Source organism: Rana temporaria, chromosome 6 (assembly GCF_905171775.1).
Source record: "Rana temporaria chromosome 6, aRanTem1.1, whole genome shotgun sequence".
Lineage (NCBI taxonomy): Eukaryota > Metazoa > Chordata > Amphibia > Anura > Ranidae > Rana > Rana temporaria.
The window spans coordinates 114,778,723-114,796,323 of NC_053494.1; the positions used below are offsets into that span (position 1 = coordinate 114,778,723).

Consider the following 17,601-nt stretch of genomic DNA (forward strand, 5'->3'; position numbering starts at 1 on the left):
CTGGGCAGGTAAGTGTCCTTATATTAAAAGTCAGCAGCTGCAGTATTTGTAGCTGCTGACTTTAAAATAAAAAAATGTTGGTGTAAGTTCGCTTTAAAAACATACTTCAGTACATCTTGTGTAAACAAGTCCTTAGGCTGGGTTCACACTATTGCGAATTTGATGTGGATTCTCCTCATCCAATTTGCAATAGCAGGAGATTTTGACCAGCTCTCTATGGAGCCGGTTCACATATCTCCGCTGCGGCTCCGCTGCAAATTTGCAGAGGAGTCCTGTGAGTCTTTTGGTCCATTTCGGGACCGAATTCAGCCCAAAAATCGGGTTGAAATCGGGACTGAAACATTGAAATCTGGACTGAAACCCCTGCTGGGAGCCACATTCTTTCAGTACAGACATGCATTTTCTACTATATAAAATAGTTGATTGTTTCAAATTATCCCCATTCCTAAGTAAAACATGTAGTTTACCTTTCTTATATCCCAATCCCACCAAATATGTGCTGCGACATAACAGTATATTTGCAATTTAAAGGGTCACTAAAGAAAAAAAAAATGTTTTGTGAAATGACTGTTTACAGGGTATAGAGACATAAAAGTTAACTGATTCATTTTAAAAATGATTAAAAATAGATTAAATTCAATCATATAATGTACCTGCAGTTTCACTTTCGTTTTTAAACTGGTTTCATGTTTATGTGAAGTAAAGAGACCCACAGAACGAAAACAAACAAATCCAGGGCCGTGTTTTGTTTTTAAAATGAATCTGATTGGTTCTGAGGAGTTTTAGACACACAGCTTAGACCACAGTGAAAAGCTGCCATGAGATTATTCATAAGGAACCAGACAAGCAGGAAGTGTGGAGATCACAGCAGAATTACAGCTACTTCAAAGCAAAAACGAACAATGAGGACATGAAACCAGTACTGCAGTAAGGTAAAGGAAGCTATTTAGCTAAAAAAAAAAAATTCCTTTAGTGATCCTTTAACAAATCACATTCCTATATAACCGCCAATCATAGTTTAGTGGGCACACAGAATATGGTATTTTATAACAGTCTAACCTTTAATATCTGATGTTTGTGTGCACTAAAAGTAGTTTTCCTTTATTTTTATTTTTTAAATGAAGAATTAAATTTATTACTTTTTTTTTACATGAAGAATTCATAAAACTTTGAGCATATATCATGCCGAAATCACATCTAACATGCAACGAATCACATTCCTCTATAACCGCCAATCATAGTTTAGTGGGCACACAGAATATGGTATTTTATAACAGTCTAACCTTTTATATCTGCCGTTTGTGTGCACTAAAAGTAGTTTTCCTTTATCTATTTTTTTTTTAATTAAGAGGGCCAGATTCACAAAAGAGATACGACGGCGTATCTCCTGATACGCCGTCGTATCTCTGTAATCCGCCCATCGTAACTATGCGGCTGATTCATAGGATCAGTTACGCATAGATAGCCCTAAGATCCGACAGGTGTAATTGACTTACACCGTTGGATCTTAGGATGCAATTCTAGGCCGGCCGCTAGGTGGCGATTCCATTGCGGTCAGTGTAGAATATGCAAATGATTAGTTACGGCGATTCACGAACGTACGCTTTACCCGTCGCTCTAAATTTACGTTGTTTCCTTTGAGATACGCCGCGTAAAACTATGGCTGCCCTCTAGGTGGTGTAACCCATGTTAAGTATGGCCGTCGTTCCCGTGTCGAAATTTTTAATTTCACGTCGTTTGCGTAAGTCGTCCGTGAATGGCGCTGGACGCCATTTACGTTAACGTCGAAACCAATGACGTCCTTGCGACGTCATTTAGCGCAATGCACGTCGGGTAAATTGACGGACGGAGCATGCGCAGTACGTCCGGCGCGGGAATGCGCCTAATTTAAATGGTGCCCGCCCCATTTGAATTAGGCGGGCTTGCGCCGAGCGGATTTACGTTACACCACCGCAAGTTTACAGGTAAGAGCTTTCTGAATCAGGCACTTAAGCTGTAAACCTGCGGCGGTGTAACGTAAATGGGATACGTTACGCTGCCGCAGCGTAACGTAATTGTACCTGAATCTGGCCCAGAATTCATAAAACTTTGTGCATATATCATGCGATTGTGACAGTTTTATCTTGTCCTTGTACTTGCAAAAAAAAAAATATTGGTTTATGTGCTTTTTAGTGTATATGCGAAAAATGAAAAAAGATAAAAAAAAGGGCTCTGGCAGCGAAAGGGTTAATAACTTTGAAAACCCGCGTCAACTACATTTACAAAGGTTCTACTTCCTCCCTTCTATAACTCCTTCACTTCCTACATTTCATAAGAGGCTCTGTACAGAGCTGAGGCTGGGCGTGCTTGTCGTGACTTTCCTGTAGCCCTCTAGGAAGTGACATGCTCTGTGCTGAGTAAATATGTGTTAGTGAGCGAGGAGGAGCTGGACTTGTCACAAGTTACTTGCTGTAGACATGATCGGGGGTCGCACATACTAAATCCCCCAGCTTTATGGGGCTGACTTCCGTAAACTTTACTTGGAGAAACTATCGAAGTTCTGGGACGCGTCGTCGAGAGCTTTCGTAAGTATGTCATGTTATTCGCTGACTATGAGGAAGTTCTCCATGTGTAGACATGTCTGTACATTGATCTATACCCCAAGAAAGAAAACTGAAAGCTTCAACATTTATCTAGTGATACACATATCTTCATTTATTCCATATGTTCTTCTCAAACTTATTTTATCTCGTATACGTAGCTACGTATACGTATCTCGTATATTTGGATGACTAATGAAATGCGTTTAAACCCTTTTGCTAACGCAGTTTCTTTGTAATTTTTTTTTTATTAAGCACTTGTTTAAAATGTACTTTATTGACTTGAAAATTTTACTAAAATACCAAAAGCTATGTATATTTTTTTTCTGAAAGCAAAGGACCTGTAGAATAAAACAACGCTATTCATTGTACTGTTAGAATGCGTGATATTTGTGCAAATGTTTATGAAATTAATATTTTCTGTTAAAAAAAAAAAATACATGAACACTTTATAACCTCCAAATGTTATTATTTTACTAAACTGCTACTTTATGTTTTGACACGACAAGAATGTATTTATACAGATATTTTGAAATGGTATTAAACCCAAAAGCAAAAATTTACTACACACGATACGAAATTCGGATCGTTAGTACGGTGCTTTTGACAGACGATTTTGCTTTTTAATCAGACAAAAGCTGGATGTGCAGACTATATAATTTTTGTCGGATGTGAACTCAAAGTCCGATTTTCGTTTCATTAGTATGGTTTTCGTACAAAAAAAACGTAAGAGCATGCTCAGAAACGAAAGAATACATACAAAACTATTTAACACATTACGTCACTTCTGAGGTTGTATTCTGTTGTACGAAAAATTTCGTATTGCGAATATCCTCTTTACTTTAGCATGCCACAAAAAACGGACGTTCGGTCATCAGAAAATCTAAGCGTGTGTACGAGGCTTTAGATATGGTGGCTGCATTAGTTTTCTTTTTTTCTTCTATTTCAATCTGGTGACCTGGCCAGTAAGTCTGTTGTTTTTTCAAAAGAACAAAGGGCCAGATTCAGATACATTTGCACTTGTGCCGCGTATCATTGATACGCTACGCCGCCGTATTTTACATGGGGGAATTTTGAATCCACAGCAAAATCGCGCCGTAAGTTACGGCGGCGTAGTGTTTTTCTGGCGGCGTATTTGAAATTGGGCGTGTTGGGGGCGTGCTGCGCATGCGCATGCTCCGCTTTGCGCGAAATGACGTCGCACCGTGAGTTACGTCCTTTCCTATTCACGGACGACTTACGCAAAAAAAAAATTCTAAATTCGACGCGGGAACGACGGCCATACTTTAACATGGCACGTCTATCTATACGCCACGAAATAGCAGCTTTAACTATACGCCGGGAAAAGCCGACTAGCGACGACGTAAGAGAATGCGACGGCCGCGCGTACCTTCGTGGATCGCCGGAAAAAGCTAATTAGCATACCCGACGCGGAAAACGACGCATACTCCACCCAGCGGGCGCCGAAGTATTGCACCTACGATCCGAAGGCGTACAAAGCCGTACGCTTGTCGGATCGAAGCCAGAAGCCGTTGTATCTTGGTTTGAGGATTCAAACTAAAGATACGACGCTGCAAATTTGAAAGTACGCCGGAGTATCAGTGGATACTCTGGCGTACTTCTTCTGTGAATCTGGCCCATATTCTCTTGCAGTTACAGTCAGTTACAGGGTTGAGACAAACCATAACCATTCAACACTATCAGGGGTACAATGATCAACTTGTATTTATTTATGTAAAACCTTTATCCCAAAAGGAAAATACAATGTTTGCTGTAAATGATTATAAACCTCGGACATCTCGGCCTTAGTACTTCTGGATCTGTCTGCAGCCTTCGACACCATTGATCATACCAGACTGTTGGAAAGACTAGGGACTGTGGCTGGCACTGATGGTACTGCTTTGGCATGGAAGGCCTCTTTTCTGCAGGAGAGAGTTCAGCGGGTAAGATTGGGACCGTATTACTCTGCTGATAGTTCTCTCTCCTGTGGGGTCCCTCAGGGTTCGGCATTATCGCCCATCCTGTTTAATATCTACATGAGACCATTGTTGTACATCATACGCCGCCATAACCTTCTCTTCCACGTCTACGCAGACGACACCCAGATATACTTCCGCCTTCCCAGGACCAACGAGAGGCAAGTTGATATTGCCTCTTGTTTGGAGGAGATTAGAACCTGGATGGGAGCCAATTACCTCAAGCTTAATGGCTCCAAAACTGAAACTATGATCTTCAGTAACCATGATTGCCCTAGTAAGATGCCCGACTGGCCAGACTCCTTTAAACCGAGTCCGGTACCAGTCTCTAAGGTCAGGGACCTGGGGGTTATCCTTGATTCTAAGTTGGCATTGCGTAGCCAGGTGAATCAAGTGGTAAGTGTATGCCACTTCCACTTGAGACTCCTGAGATCTACGTTTCGCTTTATCGAGGACTCTGACAAAATCTCTATGGTCAATGCAATGGTTGGTAGTCGACTTGATTATTGCAATGCCCTGTATATGGGTGTGTCTAAGAACATCTTGCACAAGCTTCAGCTGGTGCAGAATGCAGCTGCCAGGCTACTCACGGGCGTGGGCCGGTACGATCACATCACTCCATCCCTACAAGCCTTACACTGGCTGCCCGTGGCACAATGGGCTCAGTTCAAGACGGGGTGTCTTGTGCATAAGGCCATCCATGGTTTTGGACCGGGCTATCTCAGAGAAAAATTCATCAGACATGTGCCTACTAGATCGCTGCGGTCTGATAATTTGGCTTTGTTGAACATCCCCAAATTTGCTAAAAACAAATGTGGTGGGAGGACCCTGGAAGTTCAAGGAGCTCAGTTCTGGAACTCCTTGCCCCTTCATATAAGACTGGAAAATTATCTCCTAAAGTTTAGGAGATTGTTAAAAACATGGCTATATATCCAGGCTTTCGGGGTGACTTAAATATTAAGTATTCTAATAGCTCAAAAATGTTATATATTTAACTTTGTATGTTTTATATTTTCTTATTCGCTGATTGTTATTGTTTTATTGTCACTTGTTTGGTCGATGTAGTTTTTGCCCCTTTTCTGTTCTGTTTTTATCCCGCCAGCGCATCGAGGCACGTGTGTAAGACTGCGCTGTTGTTTTATAAGCATTTTAATAAATAAATAAATAAATAAAGTATAAAGTTCAGTTTCAATTTGTTAGTATATTTAAAGTAGTTTTTTTTTCTTTGTATAAAAAACTTGTTATACTTACCTGCTCTGAGCAATGCTTTTGCACAGAGCAGCCCCATTCCTCTTTTTCTGGGGTCCCCCGCTGACGCTCCAGGCTTCTCCTCTACATGGGGTGCCCCCACGGAAAGCTGCTTTCCATAGGGGGACCGGTGCGGCCCCGCTACCGAGTCCAACTGCTGCATCCATAAACACAGACAACGGGGCTAGGCTCCTCCCCCCTCATCTCCGCCTCCGCAACACAGAAGGTTATTCACACAAATGCATACAATGCAAAGAGGTGAAAAACCTTAAAGCGGAGTTCCACCCAAAAATGGAACTTCCGCTTTTCGGATTTATCCACCCCTCCACTTCCTCAGGGGCGGATGTTAGGGACATCTGAAATATTAGAGTATGATTGCGTCAAAGTATTGACTAAGTGCACCAGAAAAGACAGTATGTTAATTCAGGTACTTACAATGCATACCACACCAGGGTATAGTATGGGAAAAGGGACCGGGGGTGTGTGTCTCTCCCAGGAGCTGGGGGGGGGGCGAGGAATCCAGCACAGCGTGAACACATATCGGCATCATCCCCGTAGAAAAAGCCAAACATCTCCACATCGCAGCCAGTGGTTATTACAGGTAGTGTGTGGGTAACTAGAGAGGAGAGTAAGTCCAATTAGGATTCACCAAGATAATGGGAATAAGTGTAAAGGGTGGCCTTAGTACTAAGATCACGAGCCACCTGCGGGTATCTACGCCACTTCCCGCGCCTTCTCTACCCGCCTTTCTGTCTTCTGGGAGGCACACAGGTTCCAGAAGACAGCAGGGACCAGTGCGATTGCGCAGCGCGAGTCACACATGCGCAGTAGAGAACCAGGAAATTAAGCCGCAAGGCTTCACTTCCTGATTGCCTTGCCGAAGATGGCAGCGGCAGCACCCGAGAGATAAATCGGCTTTGGGTGTCGACATTGCGCGTGCCCTGGACAGGTAAGTATCCTTATTTTAAAAGTCAGCAGCTGCAGTATTTGTAGCTGCTGACTTTAAAAAAAAATGGCAGAACTCCGCTTTAAGGCTTTACAACCACTATAAAACGGAGCTCCGGACGTTTTTGTGTCAAAAAGTGTAGCTGCTGACTTTTAATAAACAGACACTTACCTGTTCCAGGATTCAGCGATGTGCTCACCAGAACTGTTGCTTCTCTCCCTCGGCATTTCAACTGTGGGCGCCCAGCTGTAACAACTTGCGGCTTTACAGCTGGGTGCGCACTTTGAATGTGCGAGTTGGGCTGCGATCTGGGACCTGTGACATGTCCCAGAAGACTGCAGGGAGGGAGGGGGGAGAGGAGAACTTCCGCTTCGGATCGCCTGGGCGATCTGAGTGGAAGTGGGAACCTAGGTACCTGCTCCCCCCGAAAATAATGACATGCCAAACGTGGTAGGGGAGGGGGGAGGAGTGCTTAACCACTTAAGGACCGAGTCTCTTTCTGAGATTTGTTGTTTACAAGTTAAAAACAGTTTTGCTAGAAAATTACTTAGAAACCTGTCACACCGTATTTGCGCAGCGGTCTTACAAGCGCACTTTTTTTGGAAAAAATACACTTTTTTTAATTAAAAAAATAAGACACCACTAAAGTTAGCCCAGTTTTATTTCATATTGTGAAAGATAATGTTACGCCCAGTAAATTCATACCCAACATGTCACGCTTCAAAATTGTGGCGGCTCATGGAATGGCGACAACATGTCACGCTTAAAAATCTCCATAGGCAACGTTTAAAAAATTCTACAGGTTGCATGTTTTCAGTTACAGAGGAGGTCTGGAGGGGCAGATTCCCAAAGCAAGTACGCCGGCGTATCTACTGATACGCCGGTGTACTTTCAAATTTGCCTCGTCGTATCTTTAGTTTGAATCCTCAAACCAAGATACGACGGCTTCAGGCTTCGATCCGACAGGCGTACGGCTTCGTACGCCTTTGGATCGTAGGTGCAATACTTCGGCGCCCGCTGGGTGGAGTTTGCGTCGTTTTCCGCGTCGGGTATGCTAATTAGCTTTTTCCGTCGATCCACGAACGTACACGCGGCCGTCGCATTCTCTTACGTCGTCGCTAGTCGGCTTTTCCCAGCGTATAGTTAAAGCTGGTATTTTGTGGCGTATAGATAGACTTGCCATGTTAAAGTTTGGCTGTCGTTCCCGCGTCGAATTTTAATTTTTTTTGCGTAAGTCGTCCATGAATAGGAAATGACGCAACTCACGTCTAAGTTCAAAAAATGACGTCGGTGCGATGTCATTTCGCGAAAAGCACTGCAGGAAAATTTCATAACGGAGCATGCGCAGTTCATTCGGCGCGGGACGCGCTTCATTTAAATGAATCATGCCCCCAACCCGCCCAATTTAAAATACACCGCCGTAACTTACGGCGCGATTTCGCTGTGGATTCGAAATTCCGCCAGGTAAGATACGGCGGCGTAGTGTATCAATGATACGGGCCGCAAGTGCAAATGTTTGTGAATCTGGCCCATTGCTCTCGCTCTACCGATCACAATACCTCACATGTGTGGTTTGAACACATTTTCAAATGCGGGCGCTACTCACATATGCGTTCGCTTCTGCACGTGAGCTCGTGGGACGTGGCGCGTTTAAATTTTTTATTTCTTTTTTCTTTTACCTTTTATTTTATTTTTTTAAACTGTTCTTTTAAAATAAATTGTCACTTTTATTCCTAATTAGAGGTCGATTGATATGGGTTTTTCTCTGGCCGAGGCCGATATTTAGAAATCGCGGCGGCTGATGGCCGATATGATGCCGATTTTTTTTAAGGCTGATATGTTAGGCCGATTTTTTTCCCTTTTTCCCTTCATCTCATTAAATCTAACAGTTACACCCCTTTCACACTGGGGCGTTTTTCATTTTTTTTGTTGCTAAAAATAGCGCCTGTAAAGCGCCTGAAAAAAACGGCTCCCCTGCCGTCTCAGTGTGAAAGCATCTTTGGAGCGCTCCTCCACCACTCCTGCCTGTTACATGGGCACATTTAACACCATCATCAGCCGATAGCTGGGTTAAAAGCACCCTGCTACTGGCCGAATAACGCTAAAATGACGGTAAAGCGATGCTAAAACGTTTTTGTTACCATCAACACCCAACCGCTCCAGTGTGAAAGCAGCCTTAAAGGAGGTGTAAAGTAAAAAGGCAATCTATGCATTAAGGTGAAAAAACATCTGATGCTGCCGGCCCCCCCCTAAGCCCCTGTTATACTTTTCTGACCCCTTGAAAGTCCTGCGCTCGGTCCCGAGATCCTCTTCGCCACTCAGCCTGGCCGCTGATTGGCTAGAGCGGATGGATTGAGAGCAGCGCAGCCATTGGCTGGCGCTGCTGTCAATCACATCCAGTGACGCCGGGGGGGGGCAGAGGAGCGGGGCCGAGTGATACAGTGATCACGGGAGCGCGCCCGCAATTAATCACCACCATGCAAGCTCTCTCGCATGACTGTGGTCAGTACTTGCGGGGAGGACCAGAGACAGCTGCCGAGGGACCCCAGAAGACGTGGATCGGGGCCACTCTGTGCAAAACGAACTGCACAGTGGAGGTAAGTATAACATGTTTGTTATTTTAAAGGAAAAAAAATATTATTTTACTTACCCTTTAAGTAATAAGAAGTGATACAGAAAATTAAGTATGACATGTTTGTTATTTAAAAAAATAAACCTTTAGGCTTCATTGCCACTGGCGATTTTACAGCCACTGCTGTTAGGCTTTTTTACAGCTTAAAAACGCCTGTCCATGTTTATTTTGTAAAAAAAAAAAAAAAATAATAATTTTTTTGTGAGCTGCAGCTTTAAAAATGCCACGGTCGCGTTTTTGAGCATTTTTGCGTGTTTTTTAATGTCTGGCGTTTTTACAGCTCTACTCTGGAGCTTCAGAACGCCCTGGTCCTGCGTTTTTTTTACAGCTCAAAAACGCCTATGCCATTTGCAGCTCAAAAACGTCTATGTGGGCATGATGCCATAGAATAACATGGACAGGCGTTTTTAAGCTGTAAAAAACGCTCAGAAAAGTGGCTGTAAAAACGCCAGTGGAAATGAAGCCTTACAATCACTTTAAACTAAGATCTCCTTCTCACAGAGTTCAGTCCTTTGATAAGTAGAAACATTGTATATCTTTGCTTCTTTTCTCAGACTTGGCAGGCTGCCCAGAAAGGAGAGACAAGTCACTCCAGGGGAGACTTCAGGCAACTTGCATTGACTTCCATTATGCCTCGTACACACGATCAGTTTTCCTGACAAGAAAAATGCGTTGTGAGGTTTTTGTCAGGAATTCCGACTGTGTGTATGCTCCATCACACTTTTTCTGTCAGTTTTCCCGCCAAGAAAAGATTGAGAGCAGGATCTCAATTTTTGTGACAGGAAAAATTCATATCACGGTCATCTGTATGCAAAAAAAAGAGCATGCTCAGAATCAAGCAGAAGAGCCGAACTGCCTTTTGAACTTCATTGATCTCGGCTCGTCGTACGTCTTGTACGTCATCGCGTTCTTAACGTTCGTAAATTTAAACAAGATTAGTGTGTATGCAAGACAAGTTTCAGCCGTTTTCCTGCTGAAAAAAAAACATAGTTTTCCTGTCGGAAAAACAGATCGTGTGTACGAGGCATAACAAGTGATCTTTTTATTGTTTTATCGGAAAGTGGACCACCCGCTCTTGAAGAGGATACTGGAGTTATGAGCTGCTGCCATAACAACTGTATTCCTCTTCTAAGTATCGACGTAAAACGAGGGAAGGCGGTCCGGAAGTGGTGGAAGCGTAACTTCTCTTTTGGGTGGAGCTCTGCTTTAAATCTGCAAGTACATCTAACACTCCCCTCCTCCCAGACTGACAAGGTTGCTGTCCAAATGTGCCCCCTGTTCTCCTTCATCCAGAATAGGGACACTTGTAATACAAGAGGTGTGTTACTGGCCAGATCACTAGGTGGAAACAGAGAGGAAAAAGCTTAAAAAAAAGAAAATGAATGCAGCCATCATATCTAATTATTGGTAAGCTGCAATATATTACAGTTCTGGTTTTGGGTTTTATATATAAAAAAGGAAACAGTGTCAAATCTAGCTTCAAAATTGTGTGTGCCTGTAAAATAGCAGAAGATTACGATACCTAGATTGATAAATAGACAAGGCATTAAACATCTTTACAACTTATCAGTTTATAGTTAAAGAATATGTAAACCCAACACTTCATATTCCTAATATGTGCCTGCTGTACTTGTATAAAATGATATCCCCTTCTCTTTTTATTGCTTCCTTTGTGTGAAATCCCTGGTGTTCCTGCCAGTCCCTCTGCTTTACTCATAAAAACTGACCGCACTAAGCAGGAGAACACACTGTGATCAGTTTCCTAGCTGTGCTGGGACCCCGCTCTCCTCCAATGATCAGACTTGTCCAAACCCCCCCCCCCCCCCCCGTACAGCCTATCACTGGGAAAACAAGTGTGCTGCTGTTTCTCCTACCCCCCCCCCCAGCTCTTATACAGCTGAAAACAGAGGGAATGTGATCACTTATAAAAAATAAAGGTATTTGTAAAGTTTTTTTTATATAATTGTTTTACCTTTCATTTCTATTTTAAACTGAGTGTGCTGTTTTACAAGATGAGGGTTTACAATCACTTTAAAGCGGAGCTTCGGTAATTTTTTCATCTTTCCATCTATCAAATCTTCTTCCCTTGTTTTTTTAAACTTTGCATAATTAGACCCCTTTCACACTGAGGAGTTTTTCAGGCGGTACAGCGCTAAAAATAGCACCTAAATACCGCCTGAAAAACTCCTGCCCAGCCTTCTCAATGTGAAAGCCAGAGGTATGTATGTATACCGCTCCTTCACCGATCCTTCCCATTTAAAACAATGGGAAACCGCGGTATTAACCCTTTATCGGACGCTAGCGGGGGTTAATACTGCACTGCTAGCGGCCGAATCCTGCGGCAATTCCGACGGTATAGCGCCGCTATTTTTAGCGGCGCTATACCGCCACCGTGCTTCCCGCCCCAGTGTGGAAGGGGCTTAAAGCATTTTTTTTCTGCCAGCAAATACCTTATACATCCCACTTCCTCTTTCTTGTCTGGTAAAAAGGCCTAGACGTATGACATCATGCACAGCTTTCCCTCTCTCACTCTCGTGAGAGTTTGCCAGGAAGAAAGGGGGATGATTCATAAGAGGGCCAATGAGAGCTGCAGAGCTGGAGGTGTGTCTGTGTAAATCCAGAAAGTGGGCAGGCAGCAGCTTCAGCTGCCCACAGTTAAAATGGTTGCAGTCAGACTCAGTAGAGGGAGATTTCTTCAGCATATTCGGCAACTACAGAATCACAGTATATTTAAAATAATATGCAAAGTGGTTGGAGGGAAGTTTCAGAATGGCAAAGATGTTTTTATTACAAATTACGTGAGCAGACTGCAGTTCTGCTTTAAAAAATAAGTTGATAAACTGTAAAGCTTTTTGGTCACTAGCGGGGCCGAAGAAGGGGTTAAAAATTACCGTGTTGCAGCGCTTCCAGCATCTTTGGGGCGTTTTGAGAGTGCTCCCAAACTGCCCCACTGATGCTGCTTGCAGGACTTTTTCTAAGAGCACTGCCCCAGTGTGAAAGCCCTCGGGCTTTCACATTCGGGCAGCATGGTAGGCAGGTTTTAGCCGCTTTACAGGTGCTATTTCTAGCGCTAAAATGCCTGAAAACTGCCTCATTGTGAAAGGGGTTTAAATATGCTGACTCACTGATGTGGCTTTCAAGTCAATGGGGCGTTAGAGCACAGGCATGGGCAGCCTGGCACTTGGTTTTTACCAGCCAGGCTGTAGAAAATGTGCGATGAGACGTGCGTTGCCATCAAAGTAAACACCTGCGAGAGTGGTGGGGGGGTGTCTCTGTCTAATATATATAAGGAGATAGGCTGGGTCATTTTTTTACATTTCCTCAATTGTCCCTTTTACCTTAAAATAGAATTAAAGTGACCCAAAACTCTGGTTTAACTTCTTGGAGCCCGGGCCATTGTCAAATGACGGCCACAAGGTGGCTCTACAGGTCGTGAAGGGCGTCTTTTTACGGCCTCGGCTCCTCCTCCGGCCATTACCAGTAAAAACAATAAAAACAATAAAAAATCAATAAAATTCCCCAAAGCAATCCCGTAGTTTGGAGACACGATAACTTGCGCAAACCAATCAATATTTCATTCCATGGATGGGGACCTGGAAAACTTAAAGAGGAGATATGGACAGCCGCACACCAAAAAAAACTTGAAAAGGTAGCCTTTAATGGTAAAAGGAAAAAAACACTACAAAACACAGCAAGCAGTGGGGTGTATAGCTGACGCGTTTCGCACTAGGGTTCAGTGTTTAGTCATAGCTAAAGTGGGGACTTGGACCTCCATCTGGATCTCTGCAAGCGGGCAGGCTGGTTGTTCCGGTTCACGGAGAGACCCAATCTACCTGACTTTTGAGGGATGATCTGGAGCCAGTCCTGTACCTGCCCAGGGTCTGAATCCAGGAAGGTAAAGAGAGGAGGAAGATCTGCTGGGGAGTGCAGGGTGAAGGATGACGGGCTTTGCGGCCAGAGGATATCCCTATCTGTAGGTGCAATCAGGCTGCCAGGCCAAATCCATGACCGGTCGCAGCAGGGCCCTCCTCTGCAATGTTGCTCTGGAAGGATTCCCACTGTAGCACCGTCAAACTCTATCTCTCCATGCTCCCAGGCCCTGCAGAGGATAAGATCCTTCTGTGAGTAGTGATGCAGCCTGCATAGAACATCGCAGGGGCTGTCAGGGTTAAATGATTTAGGCCCAAGTGTTCTGGCCACCTGGTTGTCATGGTCTTACCTCTCTCCTGTCTCCTTCGTTTGACATGTGCTGGTGGCCATCTTGGTTTCTAGGTCTCTTGTAGCCTCCCACCCTGCGGCTCCTCCTTCCCCCTGGGAGGAGCTGGATACCTGGCTCACATATATAGGAGGTCTGTGACTTCAGTTCCTTGCTTGGTCCTCCTGTGTGCACATGCTTCTAAGACTGCTGCTGCTTCTGGTTCTGATCCTGGCTTCGTCTGACTTCTCTGCTGGTTCCTGATCCTGGCCTCGTCTGACTTCCCTGCTGGTTCCTGATCCTGGCTTCGTCTGACTTCCCTGCTGGTTCCTGATCCTGGCTTCGTCTGACTACCCTTCTGGTTCCTGACCTCTGGTTTCACCATCCGTTGGACTTTTGCTTTACAGCTTGATTTTCAATAAAGCCTTCTTATTTTCACTTATCTCTTGTTGTACGTCTGGTTCATGGTTCCGTAACATTAGGACCAAGCCATGAATTTTGACGGTACAGAGCCATCCTCGCTACCCACGCTGGTTGCCAGACTTGTTCAGCTGGAGTCCCTGATGAGTCAGTTCGCCGTGGCGTTGCAGACCCTGCTTGAACGCACGGCTCATTTCGCTCCCGTTGCCGATGGGTCGGTCGTCGCTCCTGGGCCCGCTCCTACGGCCGATCCGACTGTTGCGCCAGAGTCTACCTCGACACCTGTTGTTGCGCCTGCGGTGTTTCGGGGTATGTCCGGTTCTGCCCCCCTTCCACAGCGATTTGGGGGAGAGCCAACTCAGTGCCGAGGTTTCCTTAACCAAGTGGGCATTTATTTCGAGTTGCTGCCACATGCCTTTCCCACTGAGAGATCAAAGGTGGGGTTCTTGATCTCGCTGCTCTCGGACAAGGCCTTGGCCTGGGCCAGTCCTTTATGGGAGAACAACAATCCGGTGGTTGCCGAGTTTTCCGGTTTTGTTGCTTCTCTTCGGAAGGTATTCGATGTGCCGGCTCGCGCCGCCTCTGCTGCGAAGCTCCTTATGTCCGTCAGACAGGGTTCACGATCCGTAGCCGAATACGCCATTGAGTTTCGTACCCTGGCAGCAGAGGTAGGTTGGAATAATGAGGCCCTGGTCGCTGCTTTCTCTCATGGTCTCTCGGATGCCTTGAAGGATGAGGTTGCAGCTAAGGATCTACCAGTGGAGCTCGAGGCTCTTATTTCTTTCCTGATTTTGATTGACACCAGACTCAGGGAGAGACCTTCCTTTAAGGTGAGCCTGCGGAGGCCTCCTAACAGTTTGGCGCCTACGTTTGCTGTCCCACCCGTGCCTCCCTCTCCTCCCACGCCTCCTGGTGTTGACTTGTCTGGGGGTGAACCCTCGCAGCTGGGGTTTGCTCGCTTGTCCGAGGGGGAGAGGGTACTCCGGAGACGCGAGGGCCGATGCATGTACTGTGGTCTCGATGGGCATTTTCGGTTGGCATGTCCGAACCGTCCGGGAAACGCTCGCACCTGAGATCCTGTCGGGGGCAGATCTTGGGTGGAGTCTCCTCGTCCCCGGTTTCCCGTGTTGATAAACCACTGATCACTGTTGTCCTCTCCTGGGTCGGGGGCTCGGTGACGACCCAGGCGTTGGTGGACTCTGGTGCTGGTGGTTTTTTCATTGATAGTGAGTTCGCTGCCGCCAATTCCATTCCTCTACAGGCTCGAGGTTCCCCGCTGGCTCTAGAGGCGATAGACGGCAGACCCCTCCAACCGTCACACGTGACTCATGAAACCCTTCCAGTGGGGGTAGCCATTGGTGCCGCTCACAGAGAGTCGGTCTGCTTCCAAGTTATTTCGTCTCCACACTACTCGGTGGTCTTGGGGTACCCCTGGCTCCAGAAGCATAATCCGACTTTTGACTGGAGATCGGCCGAGATCCTCTCATGGTCACCACAGTGTGGGGCTAAGTGCATTCATGGGTCTGTCAAGTTGCTGTGTACTTCCTCGGACTCTCTGTTGCCTCCTGAATACGAGGAGTACCGGGATGTATTCGATAAGGTACGCGCAGTTGCCCTACCTCCGCACCGCCCATATGATTGTGCCATTGAGTTACAACCTGGTGCCGTTCCTCCTCGCGGCAAGGTCTATCCACTGTCGGTTGCGGAGAATGAGGCCATGGAGGAGTACGTGATGGAGGCGCTGTCCCGTGGTCACATTCGCAAATCCTCGTCCCCGGCAGGGGCTGGATTTTTCTTTGTGAAAAAGAAGGGCGGTGAGTTGAGGCCTTGTATCGATTACAGGGGTCTCAATCGCATCACGATCAAGAACGCTTACCCGATACCCTTGATTTCCGAGCTGTTCGACCGCCTTAAAGGGGCCACGGTCTTTACCAAACTCGACCTGAGGGCGGCATATAACCTGGTAAGGATCAAGGCGGGCGATGAGTGGAAGACCGCCTTTAACACCAGGACCGGTCATTATGAATCCTTGGTTATGCCCTTTGGGTTGTGCAATGCGCCCGCAGTCTTTCAGGAATTCATCAACGATGTTTTCCGTGACCTGTTGCAGCAGTGTGTGGTGGTCTATTTGGATGACATCTTGGTATATTCTGAATCCAGGGAGGCCCACATTCTGGATGTCAAACGAGTGTTGCAACGGTTACGAGAGAACAAGCTGTTCGGTAAGCTTGAGAAATGCGAATTTCACCGATCCCAGGTAACCTTCCTAGGTTACATCATTTCCGCTGAGGGGTTCTCCATGGATCCTGAGAAGGTTTCGGCTGTCTTACAGTGGCCTCAGCCCAGTGGTCTTCGTTCCTTGCAGCGTTTTTTGGGCTTCGCCAATTATTATCGGAAGTTCATCAGGGACTTCTCCATGCTGGCCAAGCCTCTCACGGATCTGACCAGGAAGGGCAGTAATTCCCAGGTCTGGCCGCTCGAGGCCATCCGGGCTTTTGAGGCCCTAAAATCCGCCTTTGTGTCGGCTCCGATTCTGTCTCATCCCAACCCTGGGTTGCCCTTTGTCCTCGAGGTGGACGCGTCCGAGACGGGAGTAGGCGCCCTTCTGTCTCAGCGTAGGACACCAGAGGGTCCGCTGCTTCCTTGTGGGTTTTACTCCCGGAAACTGTCACCCGCGGAGTGCAACTATCAGATTGGTGACAGGGAGTTATTGGCCATAGTGCAGGCTCTCAAAGAGTGGAGGCACTTGCTCGAGGGCTCGGTGGTTCCGGTTCTCATCCTGACGGACCACAAGAATCTGACCTACCTTTCTGAGGCCAAGAGATTGACACCACGTCAGGCCAGATGGGCTCTGTTCTTGTCACGTTTTAATTACGTGGTCTCCTACCTACCTGGTTCCAAGAACATCAGGGCGGATGCCTTATCACGGCAGTACTCCGAGCTGTCCAGGGAGGAATCTATACCGACTTCGGTCATACCTCCGAATCAGATCCTGGCCGCCATTCGCACCAGCCTGACCTCTCCCCTTGGTGTGCAGATTTTGGCGGCTCAGTCTGGTGCTCCGTCTGGGACACCCAACGGCAGATGTTTTGTGCCTGAGGAGTTGCGCACTCGGTTGTTGCGAACCTACCATAACTCCAAGACCGCGGGGCATCCTGGTAAGAATCAGCTGTCCTGGGCTGTTTCACGTCTGTTCTGGTGGCCTTCCCTACGTTCCGACATCGCCGCATATGTAGCGGCATGCTCCGTTTGTGCCCAAAGTAAGTCCCCTCGGCACCTTCCGTTGGGTCTGCTGCAACCCATAGCCACCGGGGAGCGCCCATGGTCACACCTGGGGATGGATTTCATTGTGGACCTCCCTGCATCCCGAGGCCATACGGTCATTCTCATGATTGTGGATCGGTTTTCCAAAATGTGCCACTGTGTTCCTCTCAAGAAGTTACCCTCTGCACAGGAGTTGGCCACGATTTTTGCCCGGGAGGTCTTCCGGTTGCACGGTTTGCCCAAGGAGATAGTGTCGGATCGGGGGAGTCAGTTTGTGTCCAGGTTCTGGCGCGCCTTTTGCTCCCAGTTGGGGATTCATCTCTCCTTCTCCTCGGCCTACC

General features: G+C 46.4%; 1 protein-coding gene across 2 annotated transcripts in view; it reads left to right on the forward strand.

The window, feature by feature from the left end:
• Nucleotides 1-2,295: 2,295 nt before the first annotated feature.
• Nucleotides 2,296-17,601, forward strand: part of CASP10 (caspase 10) — an 86,464-nt gene continuing 71,158 nt past the window's right edge. The window contains exon 1 of one of the 2 annotated variants that reach the window (XM_040357212.1): nucleotides 2,296-2,568. The gene's annotated coding sequence lies outside the window, so the exon portion shown is untranslated. The remainder of the gene's footprint in view (nucleotides 2,569-17,601) is intronic. The other variant, XM_040357211.1, reaches the window with a different exon arrangement.